The following is a 13,251-nucleotide window of genomic DNA, read 5'->3' as shown; positions in this document are numbered from 1 at the left end:
TAATAATATTAAAAAATAATTATAACAAATTTTACATATTGTTTATAAATTTTAATGTACATTTGTGAATCTTTAAATTTCAAAATAAATTTTATTTAAAATATCTAAATCAAGTAATTGAAACGCTAAATGTTTTATATCTAAATTTATATTTCAATTCTTAAAATAATATTTAAAATAAAGTTTAAACAACCATTTTCAAAATTTTCCAAAGAATTTAACAAATATTTTATTATAAAGTAATAAATATTCTTTCACCTCTTTTTCCAAAGGGGTAAAAATGAGGACCACACTTATAACGGACAAGTTTGAAAGCAAAAGTTGGAAGATTTCAAGTAGGTCAAAATCTGTTCGCCTAGCTTGTGGAAAGCAGTACAAGTCGTTGGCACGCTTTGGAATCTACACTCAAATCAGAGAATTTTTTTTTGAAGATAACATGTAAGTTAAATAAAAGCGAAAATGTTTAGATTTCAGGCTGAAAGTAGATCGAGAAGTTCATAATCGCGAGGATTTGGCGAATTCTCTGTAAGGTAAAGTCTAAATTGATGGTTTTTGTGTTGAATTTCCTAAGATCGTTTTCAAAATGGCTTGTAATCTGGATAAATAAAATGTGCATTTTCAGAGTTCGTCTTAAAATGCTTGTTTGTTCCACAAAAGCTTATAATTGGCTAGAGAAAGCCAGATTTTTATGGTGTTCATGGTTTTTGCATGATTGCGGATGTTTTCTACCAAGCATTAGTCAATTGCAGTTGACAAAACGAAATTGATAGCAGATTTTCGTCTTGCATGACTGACGCTTCCTTAAATTTCTCAAGTTACATTTAAATTACGAAATTTCCGTGTTTTTTCTGATTTTCTCCAGCTTAGGAGTAATTTTTGGCGCGATTTGTTACTTTTAAACAGGTTTCGCAGCAGATTTAAGAATTTTGGCGCAATGGCGAAGTAATCATTTTTATCTCAGGGTTTGGCTGTGTTGTTTAAACACTATGTGCGCCGATACGGTTAATTGGAGCTACGTGCCCTTAATAAATTTGTCAGATTCGAGTACAGACTTTGTAAGTCTTCTCCGTACTGCGAACGAAGAGCATAATGATTATCATGCAGCTTACAGGTTCAGAGGAACCCGGAATTATTTAGCCAGACAAGCTTTTCTTCGGAGCTATAAATTCTGTATCGAAGAAAGCTTCAAAGACAAGCTCAGAAGATCAATCCGCAGGCTGAACGAGGAATCCTTTGAAGAGCTTTTGAAGAAATCGCTCCGAAAGTTGATTAGAAACACGAAATCCTTTGTGAATCGCTGCCATTGTGACATTCTTCTGGCCAATAAAAGCAAACAGAAGAGGAAATTATGGCCTGTTTCCTGTTTCAGCCCTTTCGAAGAATCTGCTGCTTCACAGCATGATTTGAGCCGTTATTATTTCTGAAGAAATGATGTTCTGGTATGAATTCTTCATTTTAGACTTCCATTTTCAGTTTCCGCTGAATTAGTTTTCCGCGCAAATTACTTATCAAATTTTTGATTCTTCTAATTACTGTATATAAATTTATCGACTTTTTTTTATCTAGTTCATTCAGATTTCTGTAATTTGTCGTGATGCAGGGTTTACCGGAAAATTCGAAGTCTTTTTCAGCTAAAGAAATAAAGGTGTCACACGATTGTTAGAGCGTCATTCAATCAATATTATAATTTCTTCACGTAAGAAAACTTCGGCCTATTGGCAGTATGGTAAGGGTAGGTCTGATCTGTGAAGGCTGTCGTTTTATAATATTCCAAATCATGTTATCGTGGTAGAATACGAAAATCTACCTCATAGATGGATAGGAATTTCTATTAGATGTTAAATTTGAAAGCAATTTGAAAGCTGTAGACCAATTTATCGGAAAATGACTTGCAGTACGCAAATGCTGGCAAAATTATAAGCAACTCTGTGATATATAATATTTAATAAAGTTGTAAGCTGTTATGATATTCTTTATTGTTTGTGTAAGAATAAAATAGAAGCAAATGGCTACAGCTACTTGAATGGATTTTAATTTTATTTAGGATTGATTAAATTCTGAAGTGTAAAGAAGAATTAATTTTTGTAGTGTGCATGGAAGAATTGAGGAGGAAGATTTCTCCACATCATCGAAGCATGTGAATAGATGCTATGTATCTTAGTAACTCAGCTAAGGGCATAAAATTATTACAGGATTTCGTGTACAAGTGGACTACCTTTATAATTTAGCTTTAACTGTGCATGATCAATTCATATTCGCATCACATTCTTTATTAATTTTTTTAATCAGATCGGGACAAAACAACTATGCGGGCCCCTCATATAAGTCTGGCCCACTTTGGTTATAATTTTGACATTTCATATTTTGAAAAGAAGAAGCATCAAACACTTACATGTCAACCCCACCCTAAGTTTGAAAGATGCTGATGGTTAACAGCACTAATACAAAAAATTCAAATAAGTGAACATCACACTCCCCACTCCCACCATAAGCCATTGCTTTATCATTTTATTTTGAATAGTACTTTATATTCGAAAGCAAAATATTTTTTTAATTTAATAAAATGTTGTAGTAAAATTAAGTTAAATTAATTATTTGAAGTGGTCACTGAATAATTAAATGTTAGTTTAGGAAAATGTGAAGGATAATGATATTAGGTTCTAAATATGATGTGACATAAAATTTTATTTATTTTGGGATTGAAAATGGTTCTTCTTTGTCTATATTCTATATTAAAATTATGACATTTTGTCAATTTTGTTGTGGTTAAAATCTATAAATCTAGGTCAATTTTGTGAGCACAAATCTACCATATAGACCATAGATATGATATTTTCAATTATACATGCACCCTTAATGATTCCAGTAATACATTGCTACTCTCTGAGGTTGATTCCCTTGATAGGTTAGACTTTATGGTTGTAGAAATGATCAAGTAAAATAATACATTTATTTGTGAAAATTCTTTAGAATTATTATGTAGATTTAGATTCATTTAATTGTGCATCAACTAATGTGTTCTTAGAATGATAGATATGATTGATAAAAAAATGCTTGGATGTTGAAGGGTGATAATATGCACATTGAATGTATTTAAACACAATGACATAAATACCAATTTCAAGTAAAGCATACACACAATCATCTCATGGAAGGAAATAATTTTTGAATTTTAACTTTTGACTTGGAAGTCATATTTATGGTTGCAAGATCGACCCAAGACATTGAAATCATATGATGGGGGACATAATAATAGGTATAATGAAAATCTGATGTGGAAATATGTGTGGATATGGAAAAGGTGGAGTCAAGTGTAGTTGAATGTGTAAATGAGCGTAGCAACTACATGGAGAATGGACCCAATTTTAAACAAAATTGTGTCATTTTTGATGGGTAATTGTAATAATTAATTCCATCAAAATGGGCCAAAAAATAGATATAAATTTAATTTCACCTTTAATTAGAATCCTTCCCACTTTGAAGTGAATGTGAATCCTAGAATAATTATTTATTTCAAAGTATATAATTAATTACAAATATCCATGTATAGTAAATATTGATACAAAATTAAGCTAAACATGTAAGCATGAAAATTATGTAAAGTAATAACTATAAGAAATGTATCATGTAACAGGGTAGTAAAGCATCCCAAATAATAATTGTGTTAAGTATATAACTCAATTATGTAAGTACATAGGATACTAACTTAAGCATATGCCCCTAATGTGTGTTGGAGCAATACTCCCAAGCAACTAGGATCACAAAGGAAATCTTCTTCCATAAAAAGAGAGAAGATAGAATCACAAGGAAAATAATGTATTTATTGAGATGAATAACTATGGAATCCAAGAAATTGATCACACAGTAGTCGAGTGATGTAATCAGACCACAATGATATTGGATTTCTTGATAAATTGTATATGTAAGACTAACATGTAATCAATAGAGCATGGAAGATGATGGTGTCCCCATTTTGTCTCTTAGAACATTGTTAGGACATGCAAGCACATAATGTGATATCTAGAATCAAATAATAATCAAGAGTAAGAAATCATGTCAATAAATATACATATTATCATAAACAAGTGTAGAGGATGGGATTTTCTACCCTCAATATGATGGGATCTCAAGGAGAAAATAAACCCAATGCTACCTCACTTAACTGGCGCTTTGGTGCACTGGGGAGATCAAAAATAAAGAAGGAAAAATGGAACTACGCTAAAATTACAAATAGGAATTGGTGAATAATAAGAGAAATTGAAATTATAAAAAATTTCTAATTATGGAAATTGAAAGATAATGAAACACAAACCTTACCATCAACCTGGTAAAGCCTTGGCCTTGGACACTAGTGTGTTGTAGAGACGTCTTCACATAAATCTTGTGTTGTGAGATGATCTTCTTATATTGCAATTTTTATGTCATTCTTGTTGTTGCTATCTTTGATGTGTTCATCTAAGTTAGTTTATAAAGCATATATTAAGATTTAAGCATGAAAGAGAAGATGAATATTCTATGGATTTTCAAGATTAAGATAGCTTAATTTTATATTTGCATATAATGATAGTTTTCCATTTTGTAATAGTCTAAGCCTTGAATCTTATCAATTTTACTATTATATTAGAGATTGAAAAAAATCCAACAACAAAGTGAGATGGGATTGAAAGCGACACAGTTTAGTGGGAGACATATCAAAAAATTCCTATATATGGATATGTAAAAAATTGTTATTTGACATAATATTAGATGGTTCCCAAGCCACCATTCAAGAGAAAAAAGTTATAGATCTTGAACCTCTATAAGGAGATTAGACAACTTCAAGACATGAATATGTATTGCAAGATAGATATGGATTGAGATATTGGTTAAGGAGCCACCTGATGACTTGTTATAGTAGATGGATTGAGGTGGGGAAGGGTTTATGTGGGGCACCTCACCCAATTTTAGGTCTGTTTGCAATAATATTCTAGTTGATATATTTAGACTTTTTCTATATATTGAACTCTTACCATTTATGTCATGAGATATTTAGTTTATGCTGGATGATTTGATGGGATTGGATATTTATATTTGGATGATGACACAGATGCTATGATTTCTCTTATGTTCTCTCATGTTCCTATTTTATTATAAGCTCAAATATAAAAGTATGCATGTATGGATAATATACCATGATAATAAACATGAAAAAATATCTTTGATAAATAATGAAACCTAGCAATATAATGGAATAATAAAAAGGGAATAATTAAGGGTCTAAATCAAACGTATAATCAAGTTTTACATGCACCTAAAAAACAATATGCCTTATTAGAATTAGGGGTCACAATTTTAGTATTATGTTATTTACCTTTTTATTTTTGTTCCTCTAACTATCATGTCACATCTTTAGGTTGATATCCTACTTCAAAATATTCATCTTGCCTCTTGTAGTTCAAAAAACATGTGCCATCCTTGGTCATCCTTTCATAATTCTTTGAATTAATAATCTAGTTGACCATTTAGTAGGTAGTGATTGATTTGTAAAGTATCAATTTCACACACTTGCCTCCTACTGACCAATAGATAGATCCATGTAAAGAAATTGATTATTGCATAGTTTGTGATCAAAAATTTATTCACCACCACTATAATGCCTGAAATCTACTGTCGACCCTAGCCATCATCTTGTAAAGTGTTATAGTCATGGTCTAGAGGTTATTTTTGTGTAATGCAATTTTTAGAGGTCTTTATTGATTTAAATTTGTTAATTATCTATTGGTATGTGACTTAGCTTCTCCTTATGCCAAAATTTGTACACACTAATACAAAGTAAAAGGCACAACTTTTATAGCATGTATTCATGGATTTCCAAGATGGATATTATAAGTTAGTTTTCAAGATATTTCGTAAAATAATGGTACCTATCAAATACCTAGAAACATTATCAAAGCATCTAATAGTAAGGTCTAAAATTCTCAAATACACCCCCAAAATTAAAAAAAATCTAACATAAGAATATTAATGCCTCAAACCATTAGACAAGACATAACAAAAAATAAACTCAAATTTTTTGAATAGGAGGCTAAGGGAAAATACATATGCCCTATGCCACCCCAATAATAGGGCTTACATTTCTCATAAGGGACATTAGAGCTAGGCAAGGTATCCCTCATTAGTCTAGATGAAACATCACTATTATAATAGTATGTAAAATGATAGGATTTCTTCCATTGGAAGTCGAGCACCTTCTAAGCTCTATCTGTTTCCTTCACAACTCTCTATAGAAAAAGCTCATGATGCTTGGAAGCATGAAGATGCTCCATAATACAATCAAAATACACCTCAACTTGATTGATGACATCCCTAAAGTCATCGTGGAGAAGACAAGAATAATTCATTGTGGAGAACAACAAGGTACAAGAGAGAGTCCAAACTATGTAAAACAACATTTGAACACCCTTTCATATATCCAAGATCAAGCACCATTTTTGGCATAGTAGAATAGATGCCAACAATTAGGGATCCATCCAAATCCTAACCACCCATTGCTTGAGGGTGAGATTCAAAATTTCCTTATCCACATACACAATAAACCTAGCCATCATTTCTTCACTAAATTCTTTTTGCTTCCTGGTTTTGGTGGATTCGCCACAATTTTCTTCTCATATAGCTTTTATCCTTCCTTCTAGCCACACCTTTTAACATTAGACTTGTGATCCATTGACAAGAAGCCATAAGAAATGCAAGGCAACATACCTATTGAAAGGAGAAACTAACTACATTCTTCATAATTTTCTTGTACATGTAGGGATTCCCAACTTAAGATAATAAATTCCCACAAACCTCTACCATCATTACAATGACATCGCTTGTCATCATACCAACTCATTAACAGGTAGTATATAAATTTACTATTCATTATATAACAACTTGTAAATATTTTAAATTATTTTATATAATATTATTTTGATAATATAAATCAAAAAGCTATATTATTTATACAAAAATTTAAATGATTAATATTAATTAAGTAAAATTATAAAATATGAAGTCCATGAGGTTTGGTTGGGTCAAAATCTTTGATTCTCCATTACAAAATAGTTTTAATTGTGTGCTCATTAATTAAAAATTACAACAAAATCCACAGGTTCTAATTAATATACAGTTAAAAGCGGTTGGATTTGGTAAAGTTGGGAATAGTTTTTAACCTCTTTTTCCAAAGGGGTAAAAATGCAGGACTACAGTAATAACGGAGAAATTGAAGGCAAAAGTTGAAAAATTTCCAAGTAGGTCAAAATCTGTTCGCCTATCGGTTGGAAAGTAGTTTAAAGTCGCTGGCCTTTAGTCTTTGCAGTTTACACTCAATTGGCGGAGAAAAAAATATTGTGCAGATAGTCTGTAGGCTAAATACAGGCCAAAATGTTTTCAGTTCAGGCCTAAATCAGATCCAGAAGCTCATGATCTTTGCTTGAGCGAGGGTTTGGCGATTCTCGGTATGGTAAAGTGTAAATTAATGTTTCGTTTTTTGAATTGCCTAAAATTGTTTAAAAAATGGCTTATAATCTTGTTAAATAAAATGTGTGTTCTGTGTTTGTCTCAAAATGCTTTAAATTTCACACAGACAGAAATTTATCTGACAATAATGACTCCAAATGCTTTAAATTTCACAGACAGAAAATTTTCTGATAATAACGATTTAAAATGCTTGCTTTCTTCGCAAAGGTTTATAATTTGGTTTGTATCGGCTAAAGAAAGCTGGATTTTCATGAAGTTCATGTTTTTTTCATGATTGATGAAACATTAGTCGAAGTACAGTTCGGAAAATAAAATTGACGGCAAAATTTCGGCTTGCAAGACTCGCTTCCTTCAAATTTGGAGATTACACTAAAATGACGAGATTTCCTTGCTTTTTTATGATTATTTTCGACTTTGAATATTTTTGAGCTCTGTATTCAATTTTTTAACATGTTTTCGTTGCAGGTTAAGGAATTTTGCTGCGACGGCGAAGTAGTCATTTTTATCTGAGGGTTTTGCTGTGTTGTTTTAACACTATGTGTGCCGAAACGGTTAAATTGAGCTACGTTCCTTTGATAAACTGGTCCGATTCGAGCCCAGACTTTGTAAGCCTTCTCCATGCTGCGAACGAAGGACAGAATGATTATTATGCATCTTACAGGTTCAGAGGAAGCCGTAATTATTTAGCCAGACAAGCTTTTCTTCGGAGCTATAAGTTCTCCATTGAAGAAAGCTTCAAAGACAAGCTCAGAAGATCAGTCCGCAGGCTAAACGAAGAATGCTTTGAAGAGCTTTTGAAGGATTCGGTTAGGAAGTTGATGAGAAATACGAAATCCTTTGTGAAACGCTGCCATTATGAGGTTCCTCTGGCAAATAAAAGCAGACAGAAGATGAATTCATGGCCTGGTTCCTGTTTCAGCCCTCCAGAAAAACCTTCTGCTTCACAAAATGTTCTGAGCCTTTATTATTTCTGAAGAAATTATCCTCTGGTAGAAATTCTTCAATTCAGACTTCCATTTTTCACTTTTTGCAGGTTACTTAATCAAATTTTGATTCTTCTAATTCTTGTAAGCAAATTTTATGACTTATTTTAATCTAGTTCATTCAAATTGCTGTAATTTGTTGTGATGCAGAGTATTCCAGCAAATTTGTAATCGTTTTCAGGTGAAGAAATTAAGGATTCACAAGATTGTTGGAGCTTCATTCTATCAATATTATAATTTCTCACATAAAAAAACTAATATTGGAGGTATAATATGGATAGGCGTGATCTCTGAATAGTGGAATAAATGGGCAAGGAGAAGTAATATAATGTAAAATTTGACAGCTTTAGACAGATTTCTTGGGAGATGCACTACGCAAATGTTGGCAAAAGATTAAGCAACTATGTAATATATAAAATTTAGTAACGTTGCAAGCCGTCGATGTCAAATATGATTTTTTTCACAGTTAAAGCAAATGGATGATGAATTTTCATTTTATTTAGTAGATTTTTGAATTTTCTTGAATGTAAAGAAGAGATGATTTTTGTTGAGTGTAAAGAAGAATTAAGGTGAAAGATTTCTCTTTCACTATCACTATGTGAATAAATGCTATGTAGCTTGATAACTCAGCTAAGGGCATAAAATCATAACAAGCTTTAATACACTAGTGGATGACCTTTTATTATTTAGCTATGGATAATCAGTTCATATTCATGGGATAGGCCAAACATGTGGACTAATCATATGACTATCATCCACTTTGCTTATAGTCTTTCTTTAAAAACAAAAAACAAAATTAAAACTATCTAACACTTGCTTGGCAGCCCTGCACCTACAAAGTTTGCAAACATGATGCTTAGATTTTTTCTAACATTGACTAAGCAAGTTAAAAAGAAAGTTGCCGATGCTTGATTGCATTTAAATAAAGCAAACTCTACATTCTATAGTTCTACTTTAAGTCTTTAGGTTCACATTTTGTACTTCAAATATTTTGGCTCTTTTTTACTTATATACTGTTGTCCTAAAGAAATAAATGATTTTAATGGATAAGATAATTAATTGATTTAATTTAGAGTTGTGATAGTTTATGTAATTGGAATTTGAAATTTAAAATCTAAAATCTAAAAATTAAAAATAAGAGAAGTGAATATATTTATTTAATTTCAATGGTTAATATATAGTTGTTTTTTATTTAAATCATAATTTTTGGTTTGTAATTCATAATTGCAACTTCTTAAATATACTAGGAGAAGAATGATTTTTTAGCAATTAATGGATTGAACTTATATGCTAAAAGTTTGATTAAGTTTTTTAGATCCAACTTTTGCATAAATTTGATCTATGTATGTAGATTTGAATTGGATGGTTGTATGATTCATCAACCCTTTTCACCTCAATCAAATGTATTTAGGGATATGCAAGGATTGATAGTATTAAAAAGTACCTTAGGGAAGTTGCTAAAGTTATCCTTAGTCAACACCTAGTTAAATCGACTGTATGACCTTAGATGAACTTAGACAAATACAAAAGAAAAAATTAGGTATGTAGGCCTCCTAATTGATGTTAAAATAGATTAGGATTCCTTTTAGTACATCATAACAAAGAATTCCAAGAAGGATTATTGTCTTCAATAAATAGGATTTTGAAATAAGAAGTGGGTTTGAATTAATGCTCTTTAAATTTCTTTAATCAATATTACATAGCAATTAATCATGCAAACATGTACCAAGTTATCATATAACAACTAGTTGAATATATGAGAGAAAAAAATAAAAAATAAAATTATGGTCTGTCAATTCCACATGGCATTAGATTGACTTGGAATAAGGAATTACAAATTTTAGGGTGGTAGGATAAATGTATGGGAGTGTGTATGGACATATGTGGAATAACTAGTGAATGTAGAGGAACAATTATAGGGTGGTAGGATAAATGTAGAGGGGGTTTGTGTGGACATGTGTGATTAAATAGTGAATGCATAGGAACAAGTATGGATATGACAAGTGTAAGGTCAAATGTGTGAAAGAATTTGTAAGTGGGATGGATAAAAGATTAGGGGATGAACTTGAATTTGCATAAGATCATTTCATTATTAAGGCATTCCAACAAAATGAGGGACAAAAAAGGAAATAGACATGGGTATGAAAATTAAATAATACTATATTTTAGCACAAATTTGAGGTGCTTGTGATCCTAAATTATCATGTATTTCAAAGTAAATAAGTACACACAAACATAGGCTCATTTTTTTATCAATACACTTGATTGGTCATTTTTGGAAAAACACATAGGTGTTATAAGATAAGGTGTATGAACCAATATTTTGAATGCAAGCATTGAAATGCTAAAAAACAAGTGCTTATAGAGACTGCATAGACACTACAAGATAAATTACAAGTTCCAATATTTTGAATGTAAGTGTTGAAAGGCTAAATCACCGCCTACACAAGACAAAGCACAAGTGTTGCAATAAACAACACAAGAACCATAGGATTTGATAAAGGCTATAAACTATAGTCTAATTATGTTGGTTTTGTAAAGATATTTTAGCAAAAAAATACACATTGGTTGTATAGACTTTTTAAGGTGACAATGTTGAATAGATTATACTAGTTTTACACATAAGGACATGCAAAGAACATAAACACCAGTCATCCAACTTTATATTAAAAAAAAAAAAAACATTTCCCAACCATCCAACCAAGCTTCCATTATACTATGTGTTTTTTAACTTTAGATTAAAAAAAAACATTTCCCAACCATCCAACCGAGCTCCCATTATTAAATTTTTTTGACCCTTTGTCATCTCTATCCATCACTTAGACCTTTCCACTTCAATCATCCTAGTCATCTGTTAACTATACAATTTAGATCTCCAAATTGTTCCTAAAAGAATGTCCAACTACTCTTCATCCATAATCATAATCTTATTTTGGACTTTATACTAGACACAAGACATCTTTTTCTACCAACTATAATCCTTTGATCAATTGATTTGAAATCCATAAATCATATCCTACACAAAATAAAATATATTGGAAGCCAAATATAGGTCCTTAGTCCTTTTGTCTCTAGCTTATATATTGCTTAAGAAATTACCTAAATTAAGTTGTGAATTAAGGTATCCTTTATCAATTTTGGATAAATTAAATTAAGACTTTGGAAACCCTAATTTATTCTCCAAAATCCCTATCTAATCTTGATTAGTAACTTTTCTATCCTAAGTAAGAAAGGATACAAAATCCCTAAACATTCCCTCATAATCAAGAATCTAGATTCACTTAGTTCAACTTTGGTCTTGTGTTCATCATCTCAGTCTTCCACAATATCATCAAACCAAATACTTAGTCTAGAAATCTTAAATCTTTCAAATTCAAAATTCAATTCATCCTTATTCACATTCCCATCAAACACCTAGGGTCCAAATTATCTCACATCACAAGAATATAACAACCTTTGTCATCATCCATATTATCCATCAACCTTAAACATACCTTAGTCACACATACAAAATCCACATTCAAAGATCATGAGTTGGTTTGACAAAATGACTATGGAATTTAAAGCATCTATATGAAACCCCATTACAAAAAAAATATCTCCAATCCATCCAACCTATCGATCATACCAATCCATATTATACATACTCAAATTTTTCCAACCTTCACATACTCATATATCTCATCCCAACTTGAACTTACCAAGTAAATTGCATAACCACATAATCACTGCCATATTTTTACCCATGCCACCTCAAAAAATATTCAATCCCAATACATATTTTATTACTTCTCCTTCATCTTCCTTTTAAAAGAGAAACCAAACAACCATCCAAAGTTCACCTCCAACCCCATCAACATCATCCTCATCCATCAATTCTAATTTCATCCTTGCTTATTACTTTAACAATGAAAAATATGTCATGCTTAAAAATTAATTCCTATGCCTTGGTGATAAAATTTCATCCTCTCTATCTCTATCCAATCCTAATTGACCTCCTCTTATCCATCCTTCTTCCTTTTTTGACAAGGTAAACCAAACCACTATCCAAAGTCCCTCTCAAATTCCACCTACATCCTTAGAATATACATCATCCAAATATTACAAATCCACTTCATCCCATGGATTACATGATTCCCTCCAAGGACTATTCGTAAAGGATCCTAACCTCCCAAACCCAAGAAAAGTGATGCAATCTTCACATGTCATGTGCATACAATCTCATTGCTTATCGCTCTATCTACCTAATTAGAGGAACCTACTCAACAATCCTCCCTCATCAAACCATACACACATATTTATACATCCCAAGAACTTTATCCAAAGCATGCCCATATGTACCATATCCTAAATCAATATCATGTCCATGAGAAAAAAAAGGTTAGATAAAAACCACCATGTACTCCATCTAAAATATTTTATGCCCTTGATATCCCAACATTCCTTCTATTTTCCCCATGATCTTAATCCTCCACAAATTCCTAACACCCCTATCCAAGTTATACATGAACCACCCATATATAAAGTGGGTTCTTTCACGTTCACCCAAGTTGGTTTACTTAATGAAAATACAGTTTTCCATTTCATATCCTCTTCAATGTATTTGTAACTTTTTCCAAAATAATAAGCATCTCATTGGTAAAATGGGTTTTCAAAACATGCACTATCAAGGTAAAGGGTTAGACCTCCATGAACAAGGGATACTAGAACCCTTTTATATCAAAGTAAATCCAAGTTTTCATGGCCTTGGATATCAACCTCAATATTTTGT

The 13,251-nt window shown here is 31.4% G+C and overlaps 2 long non-coding RNA genes across 2 annotated transcripts; both read left to right on the top strand.

The window, feature by feature from the left end:
* Positions 1–328: 328 nt before the first annotated feature.
* LOC131032383 (uncharacterized) lies at positions 329–1,975 on the top strand. The gene is made up of 3 exons (XR_009103435.2): positions 329–530; positions 904–1,439; positions 1,601–1,975. It is a non-coding gene; the product is annotated as an uncharacterized LOC131032383 (long non-coding RNA).
* Positions 1,976–7,206: 5,231 nt separating this feature from the next.
* On the top strand, positions 7,207–8,700 carry LOC131032363 (uncharacterized). Its single transcript, XR_009103432.2, has 3 exons — positions 7,207–7,475; positions 7,963–8,486; positions 8,631–8,700. It is a non-coding gene; the product is annotated as an uncharacterized LOC131032363 (long non-coding RNA).
* Positions 8,701–13,251: the final 4,551 nt, after the last annotated feature.

Source organism: Cryptomeria japonica, chromosome 8 (genome assembly GCF_030272615.1).
Source record: "Cryptomeria japonica chromosome 8, Sugi_1.0, whole genome shotgun sequence".
Lineage (NCBI taxonomy): Eukaryota > Viridiplantae > Streptophyta > Pinopsida > Cupressales > Cupressaceae > Cryptomeria > Cryptomeria japonica.
Note: the sequence above shows the minus strand (reverse complement) of the source record. Positions and strands in the feature narration are given on the sequence as shown.